A 14942-nucleotide genomic window follows, 5' to 3' on the forward strand; every position below is an offset into this window, starting at 1 on the left:
TTTATAGCCTCACTGCATAAATTCTTTTAGCAAGTACTCTTTAATTAACGGCCTATTATGTATATCAGGAATTCAAAATTTAAATTTAGGCCAAAAAAGCAGTTTTTATGTGGCATAAATTTTGAATAAAACTCTATCGAATTCGCCGAAGGCTATCAGACACATGTCTTTTCTATTTCGAGGTAGACTTTTGTTTTCTTCTGAAGAAGACGGATCTGCAGTTCATCATTTACGAAATTGATAGAGTTTTATTCAAAGTCTCTGCTAAACTAAAATTGCCTTTTTGCCTAAATTTAAGTATCATATTATAAATTAAGAATTATTTACTCAATGTGAGATGTTTTTATAGTCGACAGCCAAACTCTGGAATGAGAATACGAACAGAATAATTCATTTCAACTCAAGTTAATTCAAACAATTATATTTTTTTCAAATGTGCAGTACTTACTTCATTCTCCAATCCTCATCCTTTATCTTTTTGAACCAGCTAATTTTCTTCATAGTCTCAAATGAGCTGTTGCATACAAAATCAGAAATGATATGGCAGACTAGAAATAAAATGGTTTTATTAAGAACCTCGGGTTACAGGCGAGAACATTGCGAAGAAAATAACGCAAGGGGGAAACAACGTGATATAAAATATCGCAGGGGAAAATAAAGAGGGAGAGAACATCGCAATTCTGAAACATTTTGGTAAAAAAAAGTTGTTGAAAAACTTCGAAATTTTTAAAACATCCCCATAGAAAATATTGTGGTGAAAAGTAAAGAATCTACAAATCACCTTCATGATAAAATCCCCTCAGACATGTGCAGGATTACGTAATATTTTGTGAGCTCAAGAAAGAAGAAGGAGTATTTTTAACTGCATATTTCATTTTCTGAATAAGTAATAAACTTTTACTGTCATTATTTAATTAATCTCTTATAAAGTTGGAGTAACAGTAAGTAACTTCTTTTATAAAGTTAGATAAAGAGCGCATTTAAAACTTTTAAGACCTGAAAACATACGTGCGTCATGTTATCATCGAACAATGATTTGTTTTATTTTTAACTACGGTATTTATAACGAAGTTTTAAAACTGCGAAGGTTTAGAATCACGTCATTTTCTACTGATGTTTTATAGCAAGATGTTTTAAAACTGTGATGTTTTCTTCTTGATTTCTCTATTTGGAAGATGTTTTGTATGATGATGTTTTTCTCTTTGCTTTGTTTTCTCAGCGACGTTTCGTAGAACTGTATACTTTTAGACACATATTTATCAGTTTTCTTAGTTCATTATTAATTCATAACCAACCCAGTAAAAACAAAATTCTACATTGAAGCTTATTTAAAAAAAATAAGATAAATTTAAACTTCATACAATCACATGTATATAACATGAATTTCTGGATACTATTAAGATTTTTTTGTGTAATAATATATTTACTTAACCAAATAGAAAAAGACTCTGTCAGGAATTATACTAGCAAAATGAAATGTTTACTTTAAAAGTTTTCAAGCAATTCTGACTTGTTCATATTACGTAAAACATAAAAATTAAGCAGCCGCTCCAGAAAAGCCATAAGACGAGCTTGGGCTTGCCAAGAGGGTAGACCGCGCCATATCTACCTACCTACCCATCTTACGTACCCATTACCCATCTTAGACTCATGTCGCTATTGTTGCATTCGAGCTATGAGTGAAAAATCATATATGCTAAGCAAGTAATTCATGTTTTTTAAATAAATATTAATATTTATATATAGTCAAGATTTTGAAACCATGTCACCCATCTTAGCTTCCCGTCGCCGTTGTTGAGTTCCAGCTATCATTTCTTACTAAAACCATAGCCGTTAGGTGGCGTCATGTTTGTTTACTTTTTAGAAAAGCGTAGAACTTTCCAGAAGAATGTAGAACATTTAAAGTAGAATATAAATGCGCTCTCTATCAGTTTTTCAGGAAAATTTTAAAAACGATGAAGAAATCTACCAAATAGACTGGTGATTTTCCGAAAAAAGACATAGCCGATAGCAAAGCAAGTATCAGTTCTAAATGAAAACATTAGATGAAGCCATGTTGGTTATCTCTTTAGAAGAGTGCATACCTTCCAAAAAAGTATAGAACCTTTAAAGCAGAATTTAAATGCGCTACCTGTCAGCTTTTCGCAACTATTTCGAAACCGGGATTTCAAAAATATGCCTTTGTCTCCTAAATAAAACTTTTACTTTGCGTTATGCCCAGGCAATACCGGTTATTTCAGCTTCAGCATAAATAATATTCAGCTTCAGTATAAATAATAATAGTAGCTTCATAAATAAAAAAATCTATAGATTTCATATTGGAACATGGAATAAAATGGCGAGAAAAAGAAATGATTAAAAGAATGACCGATTTTATTGGAGCCAATTGAAATATAAATGAATAACTAAAAGCGGTAAATCAGACATTACATCGATATCGAAATTCCTTTCAAATTTCACTCAAGTGCTATTACCATTTGCTTACTACGTGAATTTTACTTGAATTCAAAAAACATATTTCATAAACAGTCCTAAATAAACGATTTGTAATAAAAGAATTAATTAGTATTAATAGGTATAAAAATTCCGTTTTTCGATTTTTAACCGTTTTTATTCTTATAAATTTTACATTTCCTCCATTACATGGAGATCATGAAGATTCACTTTAAACTACTTATTACGTAGCAAATTTTATTTACTTGAAATCAAAATATTGTTACGAAATTTGCATATATGTAAATAATTTTAATAAAATTATACGTGAAATAGTAGAATTTTCTGTGTAATGTAACATAAAATATTTGAAAAGGAAGATGCTCTACCGGAAAAATAAGAAGTACAGGAACATTGAGTAAACAGTTATTTCGCTTACTTGGTGAGATATCGCCAAGCTGATAGTGTTTTTAACGACCAATTTTATTGCCAAATTTGGCGATAAATCGCCAAAAGTAGCCAAATTTGTCAAAGATTGGGCGCTATTTTTGTCCGGTCTGTGTATAACTCTAAAATTGGTATGGCGATTGAATAAATGCAGTTGATTTCTATATGTAACTGCAGTCGTATCCGGACCTCATATGTCTTCTAGTAACTTCGAGAAGTGGAAAGTTCTAGAGATTTCTTGGCGGCCGGGTAAAACTACATAAGACAGGAAAGCGCATCAGTTTTTCAGTTGCTTAGTTCAGCGTGAGTTCGGAGTATTGAGATATCTAGTTTTAGCTTCGATCTTTAGATGCGCTTTGCATTACAATATGTTTAACGTTTTTAGTAGTCTGAAGAGTAACTACTGATTGTACTCTGTGATACTGCGAAGAGATGTACAAGTATTTTTGTGAAAAGTTCCAAAACTGAGAAGGGTTTCTTTTGATAAAATAAATTTTATCAAGCTATCATCGGTTCTGTGTGAATTCGGTCCATTACGAAACCACACGCACGTGACAGTGCATTTCATAAAATTTTTTGACTAAAGGATTTCTGATAAAAGATTATGAATTTAACTTCATTTTGTTTATTACTTCGAGTCCCGTCTTCGGTCTTTAAATCTGACTGTCTGTGTACAAGGTCTGTATGTAAGGAAGAAATATTTTGCCCCATAATCAAGTATACAAAGTAAAAATGCTGCTTTTTCCCCTACTTTTGCTTACAGTTTAGTTAGTTAGTGCAATATAATTTCTAATAAGTACAACAATAAATTGTTTTCATATTTTTTATCGCTTTTTTATTTTGTGAATTTGACTTCTAATCTTCCAGATGGACATCATGAAGATTTAGGTGACGATTAAAAAAAATAATACAGCACTTTGCTTTACAAAGAGTATTTTAACAACAAATTCTTTACATCCGGATACCAGCATTTGGGTTATCTTACAAAACATTACCTTGTATTCATATACTGGGAGATAGAGTAATAAAGAGAAAAAGGGCATCCGATAAAAAATTTTCGCGTAATATACATTGAAGTGATTTATTAGTCTGTCACTTCTTAATAGGAGTGCTTGTTCACATATGTATGCAAGAGAGCTTTTCTTTTTAAGTTTCAATTTTACGGCTTGGTGAGTTTCTTAACGATGCTTAATTTCGTGTAAGCGTCCCTCCCTTCTCTCACGACGTGCACAGGGGCGTCGGGCTTAAGCTTCTATTTGTCCCCTGAATAACACGTAATCAATGTAAAGCGTTCGCCACCAGGTCACGATTTGGAGCAGCGTTTGCGCAATTTAGAGTGATCTGATGGTGAAGAAAAAATGTACTTGTTATTGTTTCTTTTAAATAACGATAATGTGGACAGTAGAGATGAAAAATGAGGGGAGGAGGACAATGTCTTCCGTCTTCATTGCGAGGTGTGGAAAGAAAAAAGCCTGAAGGGGTTGTTGTTGGTTTCGTTTCGTTGTTCTTTGAACGGCGTATTTCGGTTCCCCGTGAATATGATTTTGCCAGCAAACGGAATAATTATCTCCTAAAATGCGGTTGGAATTCGCATCGTGTAAAATTTCTCCTCCATGCCATTATTCATTCAAAATTGAAGAGTTCTTTTATATGGAGCAAAATGTTCCAGATATGTATCCATTCTCTATATACGCAATACATATATTCCAATTATTTCCCCCTTGAGTAGATTATTTCCGCCAGAGGTAGTATTAAGTAAAACAAGATACAAATTTTAATATTTTGCTTCTATTATGGAGTGGGAAATAAATAAATTTTTAAAAAATATAAAAAGTTCTTTAAAAATTGCTTATTTTTTTAATGTGATTGCATACTTCATTTTAGCACCAGGAATGCAATTGATCTCGAAATTCCCGCTTTGTCCGTATGGCGTTTGTCCGTATCACAAATCATCATTTTACCAAATGCTTTCGTGATGCATTATTTTATCTTTTTTTAAATTAAATAATGAAGAATCTTTAGGTATGTATGCATATTCCTCTCACTGAATGAATGACGGCATCCAAGGAAATAACGGCTGGAAAAATAACGGCACCTACATGTACGGGTGCCGTCATTTTTCACTTAATAAATTCAGTGATTTGAAAGCGAAAAGTAGCAACATTGATCAAAATAAAACATTTTATCTCCAGCTCACCAGACTGTTGTCGTTCGGCAAAATATCAGATTTTTATCATTCAATTTTATCTACAAATTCCTCTATTTTAAACAATGTGTTACCACTGCTTCAAACAGAATACTTATTATCACCCCGCACCAGCGTTTTGATATTCAACAAAGCGTAGGATGTTTAACTTTCACATTTAATTTTTCTGTCATTGAGTAGCAAACCAAGTGGTTTAAAAACAATAAAGGCACTTCTTACAAATATTTTTTATGCCTTTTAATGTGACTGATGTAAATAAAAAGGATTTTAAAGCATTATATGTTTAATCAGAAACATTAAATATTTTTATGTCTAATCAGAAAAATTAAATATTTTTATTATATGACACTATTTAAACTCATTATAATCATTATATACTTTTTCGTTTTTTATGAAACAACTTGCAGGTGGCTAGCCACTCGAACACCTAATTTTCAAAAATATAATACAACGAATATAAAAGAAATGCATGGCAGCTCCCAAAACTCTTTGGAAGTTTTTAAAGATATGCTATTTTAAATATTTTGTGGTTTTGCGAAAAAGCAATGCTCAGTGTTAAAGTTATAAAGACAAGCAAATTGTCTAAGCAGGAGTGAGCAATTTGGTAACCTGCGACACTCAGAGACTGCATAGAAAACCTTAACTAATCCTCTGGTGAAATGTTAAAATTTTAAAATTCTCAAATTTCATTTTTTTCTTTTTAATTTTATTCCTATATCTTTCATTTAAATTCAGAACATGTTTAGATGTTTACATAATATCATATCGACCGTTGGCGGAAATTTTGGCAACCATCTCCAATCGTTAGTCATTATTGCAAAATTCTAAAGGATAGGGCCATACATTAATATAGCTAAATCGTCCTACTTGGTCGTTCGACGGAAAAATACGCAAGTAAGTACCCATGCGAAAATGCGTAACAGACAAATTCCCTTTCCATGCTCATAAAGAAAGGTGATAGCTTAAAATTACTACATCAACTTATTAAATGCAAATATTTCAAATATATGAGCAATAACTAATACAGTGATTTCAAACTGACAACAACCCCCCCCGAAGAAATTTTATTCGGTCCTTATATACATTGCAGTTATATGTTTGTTTTGAACACAGTGCTAATCGTTTTACAGATATAGAGCTATGAACTGAGTTTGGTCTTGCTACTGCTATTGAATGGAAAAGAGTTAAAATATGAACGTTGGAGCTTTGTCTTTGCCACTGTATGTTTCAATGCAACGCTACATGACTCCATAAGATGGAAGAATTTCCCATATTGGTACAATCAGTAAATTTAGTTGTCAGCCAACCGTTTGTTGTGCACACTATTCTGGTCGTCCTAGGCTTCTCTATACATGCGTCTCGCGGGTTGTCCATTTCCATTCACGGTCCCATATACGTAATGCATACCAGCGAATTCCTTGTTACTGAACCGATGCATTCTTCTCTTGCAATATCCTCGCCTGAAATGATCCTACCTTCTGCTCTCCATTACGCCTATGAACATTGCCTTCTAGAAGCGGCTAGTCACAAATTCGGACACAACTTCCTATGTAAAATTCCTTCATCTGACAAACCAGCCCATAAAATTTGTAAACTTTGGGACACCGTGTAGTTTTGGTATTTCTGATGTATACTTATTTTGAGTAAAACACTTGTTGTTGAGTAGTTGCACTGTTATACAGTTTATATTGCTATGCAGTAGAAGGAAAATTAATGCAGGTTTATAAATCCATTTTATTTGGGATTTATATTAGATCTGTCTTATATTAAATCCCATGCTTAGAACTCTGCATAAGTATGAACATTGTTTTGAACATGATAAAAATGCAGTCAACAGAAATTTCTTACAAGATTTCACTGCCAATCAGTCGAAGACCATATATATATATATATTTCAAAGAGAAAATAAATATAAATTTGAATTTTTCCTTAGCTATTATTATTAATAGTATTTTTTATGAATTTTTTATAAATATTTTAGGTGGTGAAATTTAAAATTTAATTAATTTTCTTTATTTCGTTAAAAATCAATGTCTATTTTATTAAAATAATTCAGCTTGTCAATTCTTTCGTCATGCATTCGATCTTTATGTTGTTGAAAATGAATACTATGCAGTCACCTTAAATTTATCTTTTGTGGAATGGCAACAAAATATTTTGTTTACTTTAGAATTTTTCATGGTTGAATAAAGATGTGAGTGTGTTATAGCTCTTTTATATTTAATTTAAAATGACACCGTCGTGGCGAAGGGGAACAGTATTATTTTTAGGGTCACGTCACCACATTTTTATGCTCGAACAATTGACTTTAAAATAAATATAAGTTTTAATGGTGCTACTTTGGTAGACGGTTGCACGGATTTTGGCGATTTGTGTTGGCGCAATTGTTGGCGCAATTTTTACAAACGTCAGCCATCTTAAAAAACGCTGTTTTTACGCATAGTAAAGTATTCGAAACTTTAAAAAAATAAATATCGTTAAAAGTAATGGATTAATATTTTGTTGAAAATGTCGCTTTTTAAGATGGCAGCAAGGGTAAATAAATACATTTACTATGAGTATAAAATATTAAAGTAAGGCTACTATTACTTTGATATAGCAAAGAGAATAAAAACACCGCTATAAAAACATTGTGCCAACGTTTAATTAGATTAAAATATTACTGAAATTGAATATCGAATTAAAAACCATCATACCAACATTTAAAAGAATTAGAATATTATTAAATTCAAATACTTTAAAATACGTTGTATAGAATATAATTAACATTAAAACATATGGACAATAAATTATCTCAGCAATTTTTGAAAATAGTGTATTAATTTTTTCAACAAAAAATTGAAGTATGCAATTATAAAATAAAGGAAAAATAGGTACTTACATTTTTTTAGTCATTTAACCTATTGCTTATTGACAAGTACCACAAAAAAATCGGAATCATAATTTAAATAACACCTTTGAAGACATCTTTCAAGGAATTCGAAGATATGAATTAAATTATAAAACGGCGCGGAAATGCACAAATTTTCAGTAACCAATCAGGGAGCTGATTACAGCTCGTTAATGCACAAATATTCTATAACCAATCAGAGAGCTTATTACATCACGCCTAGAATTAAAATTATTTAAAAATTCATACATAATAAAATCATTTTTTTAAAAAAATGCAAAATTAAATTGTATTTTAATATTTAACAGCCATAAATAATGTTTAAAACATTAGATTAAATTTATACATATAAAAACCAATTACTTTTAAAGTAAGGTGACGTCATTGGTTACATCATCCACAACATAAAATTTCATAAAATATGATAAACAATAAAATTTTTATTTCAAATAAAAATGCAAAATTAAATTGATTTTTAATATTTAGAAGCCATAAATAATATTTAAAACACAGAATTTATGCACAATAAAACACATTATTTTTTAAATAAAATGACAACAAAGTATCGGTTACCATAAATAACTTATCCATCAATGGGTTTACCATAAGTTGTATTACTCGCCAAAAGAAAAATCGCCAACAAATCGCCAAAACCCGTGCAACCGTCTACCAAAGTAGCACTGTTTTAATTTGAACTACAAGTGTTAGTTTCGTTTCTGATTTGAGCTACGCATTAAGATTTTGGGATGGCGAGTATTACGATCGAGAATATTATATACTCAGTGATCTGCTGAGCTGTGAAATTAAAGATAAAGGTGAAATTTTTGCACATTTTGAATCTTTTACTGTAAAATTCGAAATCTCAAAATCTGTGGATGGCAAAATATATCAAGACCTGCTTGTCAAAGAAAATGTAACAGAAGCCGAAATTGAAGAACTGATTAAGACAGATGAGTATGCTGTTAAATTTTATAAAATTAGAGAACAAATTCAAGAAGAATCTTAATTAATTCTATAAGCTTCTTACACATCTCCTGTGATAAAAGCAGAGTGGCGTATGGTGCCTTTAATAACAGAAGGAACTGAAGAAGTTTTCTTGAACTTGTCTTAGCAAAATTCAGACTTGTACCTTTGAAGGAGATTACCGCGATTGGAACTTCTGAGTGTAAGGTAATATCAGTTGGCTGTTAAAATTTTGAACAGTAAAAATATGCAAATTTATTTCTGGTCAGTTTCTTCAGTGGTTTTGCCGTGGCTAAAGAAACGGAATAATTTTTTTTTTTTTTTTTTTTTTGTAGAAAACAGCGTTAAAGAGATTCAAGATTACAGGAAAGCAGGATGTTGGAAACATATACCAAACATCTTAAACCTTGCTGATTTATTGTCAAGAGGATGTTATCCATTTCTTCTCCTTCAATGTCAGTGGTAAACAGGACCTGAATTTCTGAAGAAACCACCCCAGAAACTTTGCCTTCAAATGATCCTGATTCTGATATGGAAGAAATCAACAGAGAACAACGTGAAACTGTCGTTTCGACAAAGAATTCAACAGTTAAAACCATTCTAGCTACACTTACATCCATATTCTCGAAATATTCTATGATCGTACGAACTGTTGCTTGGATGTTAAGATTTCAGCCCATTTACATGAAAACTAAAAATCATCCACATACTATACCTGTTGAAGAATTCAAGGAATCAGAAAACACTATTTTTCCTTATGCAGAAAGATGCTTTTCATGAAGAACTGATCTGAAAAATATTTAGGTTTTCGTGGATGAAAACCGAATTTTGAGAATGATATCTCGAGTTTTGGATTCTCCAAATTTACAGGAATACACATTCCCTATAGTGTTACGTTTGAAAAATATAATTTTGGAAAGAATGATTGAGCAATTACACTTACAGCATAAACGTGCTGGAATACAAACACTTCTAATGATTCTGAGACAAAGAGTTTAAATAATCAAATGTAGGAAAAGTGTACGATCTGCAGTAAAAAGATGTGTGACATGCCAGAGACACGTAGTTAAGGCCTTGGAGGTACTTCTTCTTCCTTTACCTGAAGACAGAACGAAAATGGTGAAAACGTTCCAAGTGACAAGAGTCGATCTCGCCGGCCTAGATTTCTTGAAAGAGAATTTAAAGACTCAAATAGTAATTTCCACGTATGCAGTTTTTAGGGCTGTTCACCTTGAATGAATCACTACCTTGATCACCAACACCTTTATAGATGCGTTTAGATGTTTTATTTTACGAAGAGGTCGAGTTGAAATCGTATACTCCGACAACGATTTAAATTTCATAGTTTTAAATAGAGCTATGAATCAGATGGATTGAACTGATATTGAACGAAATGTACCTTAATGAAAATAAAATGAAAATTTAGTCCACCCACAGCGTCATGGTGGGGAGGATTTGGGGAGAAGTTAATAAGAAGTTTAAAGGACCTTCTTTTTCTCCAACAACATTTGAGACACGCTACATTTTCTACAACAACATTTAAGACTTGTTTAGGATATGAAGAGGTCCTAACGCTTCTGTGCGACTGTGAAAGTTTAATGAGCAACAGACATTTGACTTACCTTTTAGAGACATTAGGTTATTTTGAAGCAGGAGACTTGAAAAATGAGCAGTGGCCTCGCCGGGAATCGAACCATGACCCTTTCGAATACGCGCCGAGCGTGCAGGCAACTATACCACGAAGGCACGCTAAGAAGGTGGGAGAAATAAAATAAATATTATAACATATCTGAGGAAGGTCGTGAGTTGACACCTTTAAAACCCTATGTGCTCTTACAAAGCTTAACTGGTAGCAATGTGTATTATACAAATGCAATGCATTCTGTGAGTCTAATAGGAAGAACGACATTATTACAAGTTAGAGAAGGACATAGAACACATAGAAATAGTTTTAAGAAAGAATATCTGGGCTTTCTTCGAAATATTTCAAAAGGTAAGAAAGGAATAATTAAAGTGAATGACATTGTTCTCATCGGAAATGGTAATAAGAAACGAATGGTTGGATTTGGCTCGAGTACTTGAACTGATCCCCAGTTAAAGATAATGTTACGTGAAGCTAATAACCTAATGTGAAGCTAATAACATCGTCTGGAGTTGTACTTAGGCCAGTCCAGTGCCTCTTTCCTCTTGAAATAGACACTAACTCGGAGATACTTCCTCTCGCAACGAGTAATGTAGAAAATAACCCAAATTTCTCAAATCGAACAAAATGATCAAAAGAATCGATCTACGCCATTTAAAGAGCAGGTGTCAAACACATTTAGAAAACCTCGTCTTTATAGAGAAGTGCATCCTCCAGAAAAACTGAATTTGTGAACTTTATTGACAGTCTAGAACTTTGGGACCTTTATTGATAATTTAAAAACTTTTTGAATGTTAATTGCAGTTTAGAACTTTAAGTTATATTTAGTATTTCAAAATTCCCATTTTGCATGGTGGGGAGAATTCAACAACAATACGTATACTATGAAATCATCTTATCTGTTTTTATATTTAATTTAAATCAACCCCGTAGTATTTAGAGCCGGTGAAAGGGAATTTTATTAATTTTAAGGCCATTTCGCGGCACATGTAATTTGAATTTGAAATTACTGACTTAGTTCTGAAACACTTTGCTTTTTTGAACATTTTTGAAAGATTTAAGCATACATTTGATTAAAAATTCATAAATTATTAGCCCAAAAAGGGGTTAGCCTGAATGGGCTATTAGTTTCGGAACGGGATTTTGTGTTGTCCACTATAAACGGCGAATCACTTTTCAAATTGTTGACACCAAATACTATCGCCCTGTATTATCTTTGAAGAAATTAAATAATTAAAAACTGCATGATGTTCCTCGCACTGTGAAAAAATCGACGGGACCTAGTGCTATTAAATTTTGAATAACGTTGCCCTCCACGCAAATATGGGCACCTCGAAGCACACATTTTGAAATTAAAGTTTTATATTTCATATTTTGTAAAACTTTAATGAATTGTCATTAATATACTCAACTATTTGAAAGCGAACGGTAACAACACTGTACTGAATAAAATAATTTAATCTCCAGCGCGCCTGACTGTCTGTTGGGAATTCTAAAGATATGCTGTTTTTAAATATTTTCTGATTTTGCTGTTCAATTGAATTTTGTGTGGCGCAAGTGCGAAGAACGTTATATTTAATAAATAAGATTAACACATAATAACACGTTAATAACAAAAAGACAAAAAAAAAAAAAAAAAAAAAAAACCGTTTTGTAAGCCATCTCACTAAGAAAACTGAACATTGATATGATGAACTGAGATGAACAAAAAAATGAAATGATTTGATAAAATGATATAATGATGATGATTAATGAATATAAAATGATGATGATTACGATGTAAAAAATATAAAAATTTATGCCAACACTTGACACTGTATCGGAAATTATATATAAGCATACGTTTAGACGTTTAGACATATGCTGCTATGCTTTTAAAATTTCTATGATTTTGTTGTTGAATTGTATACTATGCAGGAAATGCGAAGAAAACAATGATTAATAATAATGCGGCAAAGACCAAAAAAGAAACACAATAAGAGCAAGAGGAAGTGCAAGAACATACTAACAGACTGCGAGCTCAGGCAGAGCGAAATTCCTTAACAAACCCTTTTGGGCGGCCGTTAAAATCGCAAGCTTCAGATTTTGTAAATGTTGTAATTGGAAAATTGCAGTAGAGAAGGATTTATTCTCAGCAAAAGAAAAACTTATCTATGTAAAGTATTCACTACTTAAGTTAAAAAATTTCCGAATTACTCTGATCTTAAAATAAGCGCTTAACACTGGCGGGAAGTTAAGAGTTATTTCTTTTGCTTATTACTGCTTCTTTGTTTTTTAACTCTTGAGCCGAACATCAGGAATTTGTCTTTGCTTAGCATTATTTTCCTTCTGTTATGCATTTTTTTATTCAGTCGTTAGGCAGAGCTGATTTATTGCATTTGTTGCATTAGCTTGCAAGAGTATATTTTTCGTAAACATGAAAAATAGACGATAAACAAATCTTTCAAAAAATCCGAATTTCCTTGAATCGTGACATTTAAAATGATATATAGCTTTGCATTTAGGTGGAAGTTAATTTACAGAAAGGGCTGTTACCTCGCTTTGCATGAAATGCTGATGTTCAACTATAATAATTTCGAAAGTACAACACACAATCGTGTGGCTTTTTTTCGGTCATTTATATCTAGTAAATTCCTTGTTGGTTGCTGTTATTTAACCTTTTCACCTCTAAACATACCACTTGAAATTCGCTTAAACTGTGATATACTGAGATAGCGATTAAACGCGGGTGCCCATCACAGCGAACAGCGTTCTCCTAAGCCGAGGAACTTCAGCCACATTTTAGTATTTACTAATTTAATATTAGGGTCACATACTAAGGAAACTTTTCATGTCCTCGAAATAGTTTTATAGCAGAAATGCATTAAAAGGTAAAAATAACGTTTTATTGAAAACAAATTAAAACTCAGGAATATCAGCTCGAAAAATGGTTTGCTAATTTCGTAATATTACGATTTCTTGAAGGTTAATGTCATTTTATCATAATGAATTTAAATGCATTTTTTTTTCTAAACACTCAATCAATTTTTTTGTCTATACACTGAATGACATACACATTTTGTACTATTACAAAAATGCTATTAAATAAATAATTAATCTTTTGTTGAAATGTTTTATATTTAAATAAGTAATGCCTCTTAAAAGCAGCCGGGTGGAGAGGCATGGTTTATGTCTTTTTAAAATATACAGTTTATCAGAGTAAAGATGTTTACGGGAAACAAAACTTATTTGTTAACAAATGCGCAGAATACAGTAAAAAATATTTTATCAGATACATTAAATCTTGTTTATAAACGTTTTGAAATGTATAGTGTTATGACTCCTATAAAGTCTGATTTTAATAATTAAAAACAACTGTATGAGGAAAACGGCATAGACAGCAATGTTACAGTAGAGATAGATGATCGTCCCTACATCTTCCCAACATGCAGAGAGCGTACGCTCCGCTTCACTGGCTTAGTCTAAGTCCATGACGGGAGTTAAAATATTCAGTTTAATTGCCATATGCAGTCGTGTTACATAGTTCACCTGCAGTCGGATGACAGGTGTGTTTGATGAATGCGCTGCCAGAAAATGACACTTAAGCTGAGAAATTCATTACGCTGTCGATGTATGATTCAGTTTTTCAAAGAGTTCTGATACAAAGTCACAAATACGAAGGAAAGTATGAGTTACATTTATGAGCACCTTTTTGGTGAAACGTTATTCCCTGCATATAGAAGGAGCATCCATTTATAATTGCTGATTAGCATATTGCCGTAAAATGCATATAACAACATGTTATTGATCATTGAAGAATTTGGAGTTAAACCAATCTTTTCAATACACAGTCAAAAACATGGTCATCCTCCAGTAATTAAGCCAGTGCTATACATTGCATCAGTTGCTACACTGCATCAGTTACATTGCATCAGTTACATTGTTCCATAAAGCTTATGCGCATGTTTTTTTCTGGCTATGACATTCACGAATTTGTTTCTCTTCCGTAAACATCCGAAAATGTCAAAGATAATACATCTGAAACTTATTGCCTACTCGATATGTTCTTAGTGAAAGATTTTAGCTACATTGTCAAGTTTTAATTTGGCCTAACTATATATCATTTTTATTGAGAAGCATCAACAGACTAAAACATAGATTCTTAAACTTCTTTCTCTTTATTCTTTCTCTTTTCGCATTTCTCTTTATTCTTTCTCTTTTCGCATTTCTCTTTATTCTTTCTCTTTTCGCAACTTTATAGATAGTTCTCTATCCTCAACAATAATAATCTTCGGTAACAATAATATACCCTAAAACTATCTCCAACGGCATTTATTTAATTCAAAATTACTTCTGAAAAAAAAAAAATAAAAAAAAACACT

The sequence above is a fragment of the Stegodyphus dumicola genome, chromosome 4 (genome assembly GCF_044657685.1).
Source record: "Stegodyphus dumicola isolate Sdum_Otavi_A_Nest chromosome 4, ASM4465768v1".
Lineage (NCBI taxonomy): Eukaryota > Metazoa > Arthropoda > Arachnida > Araneae > Eresidae > Stegodyphus > Stegodyphus dumicola.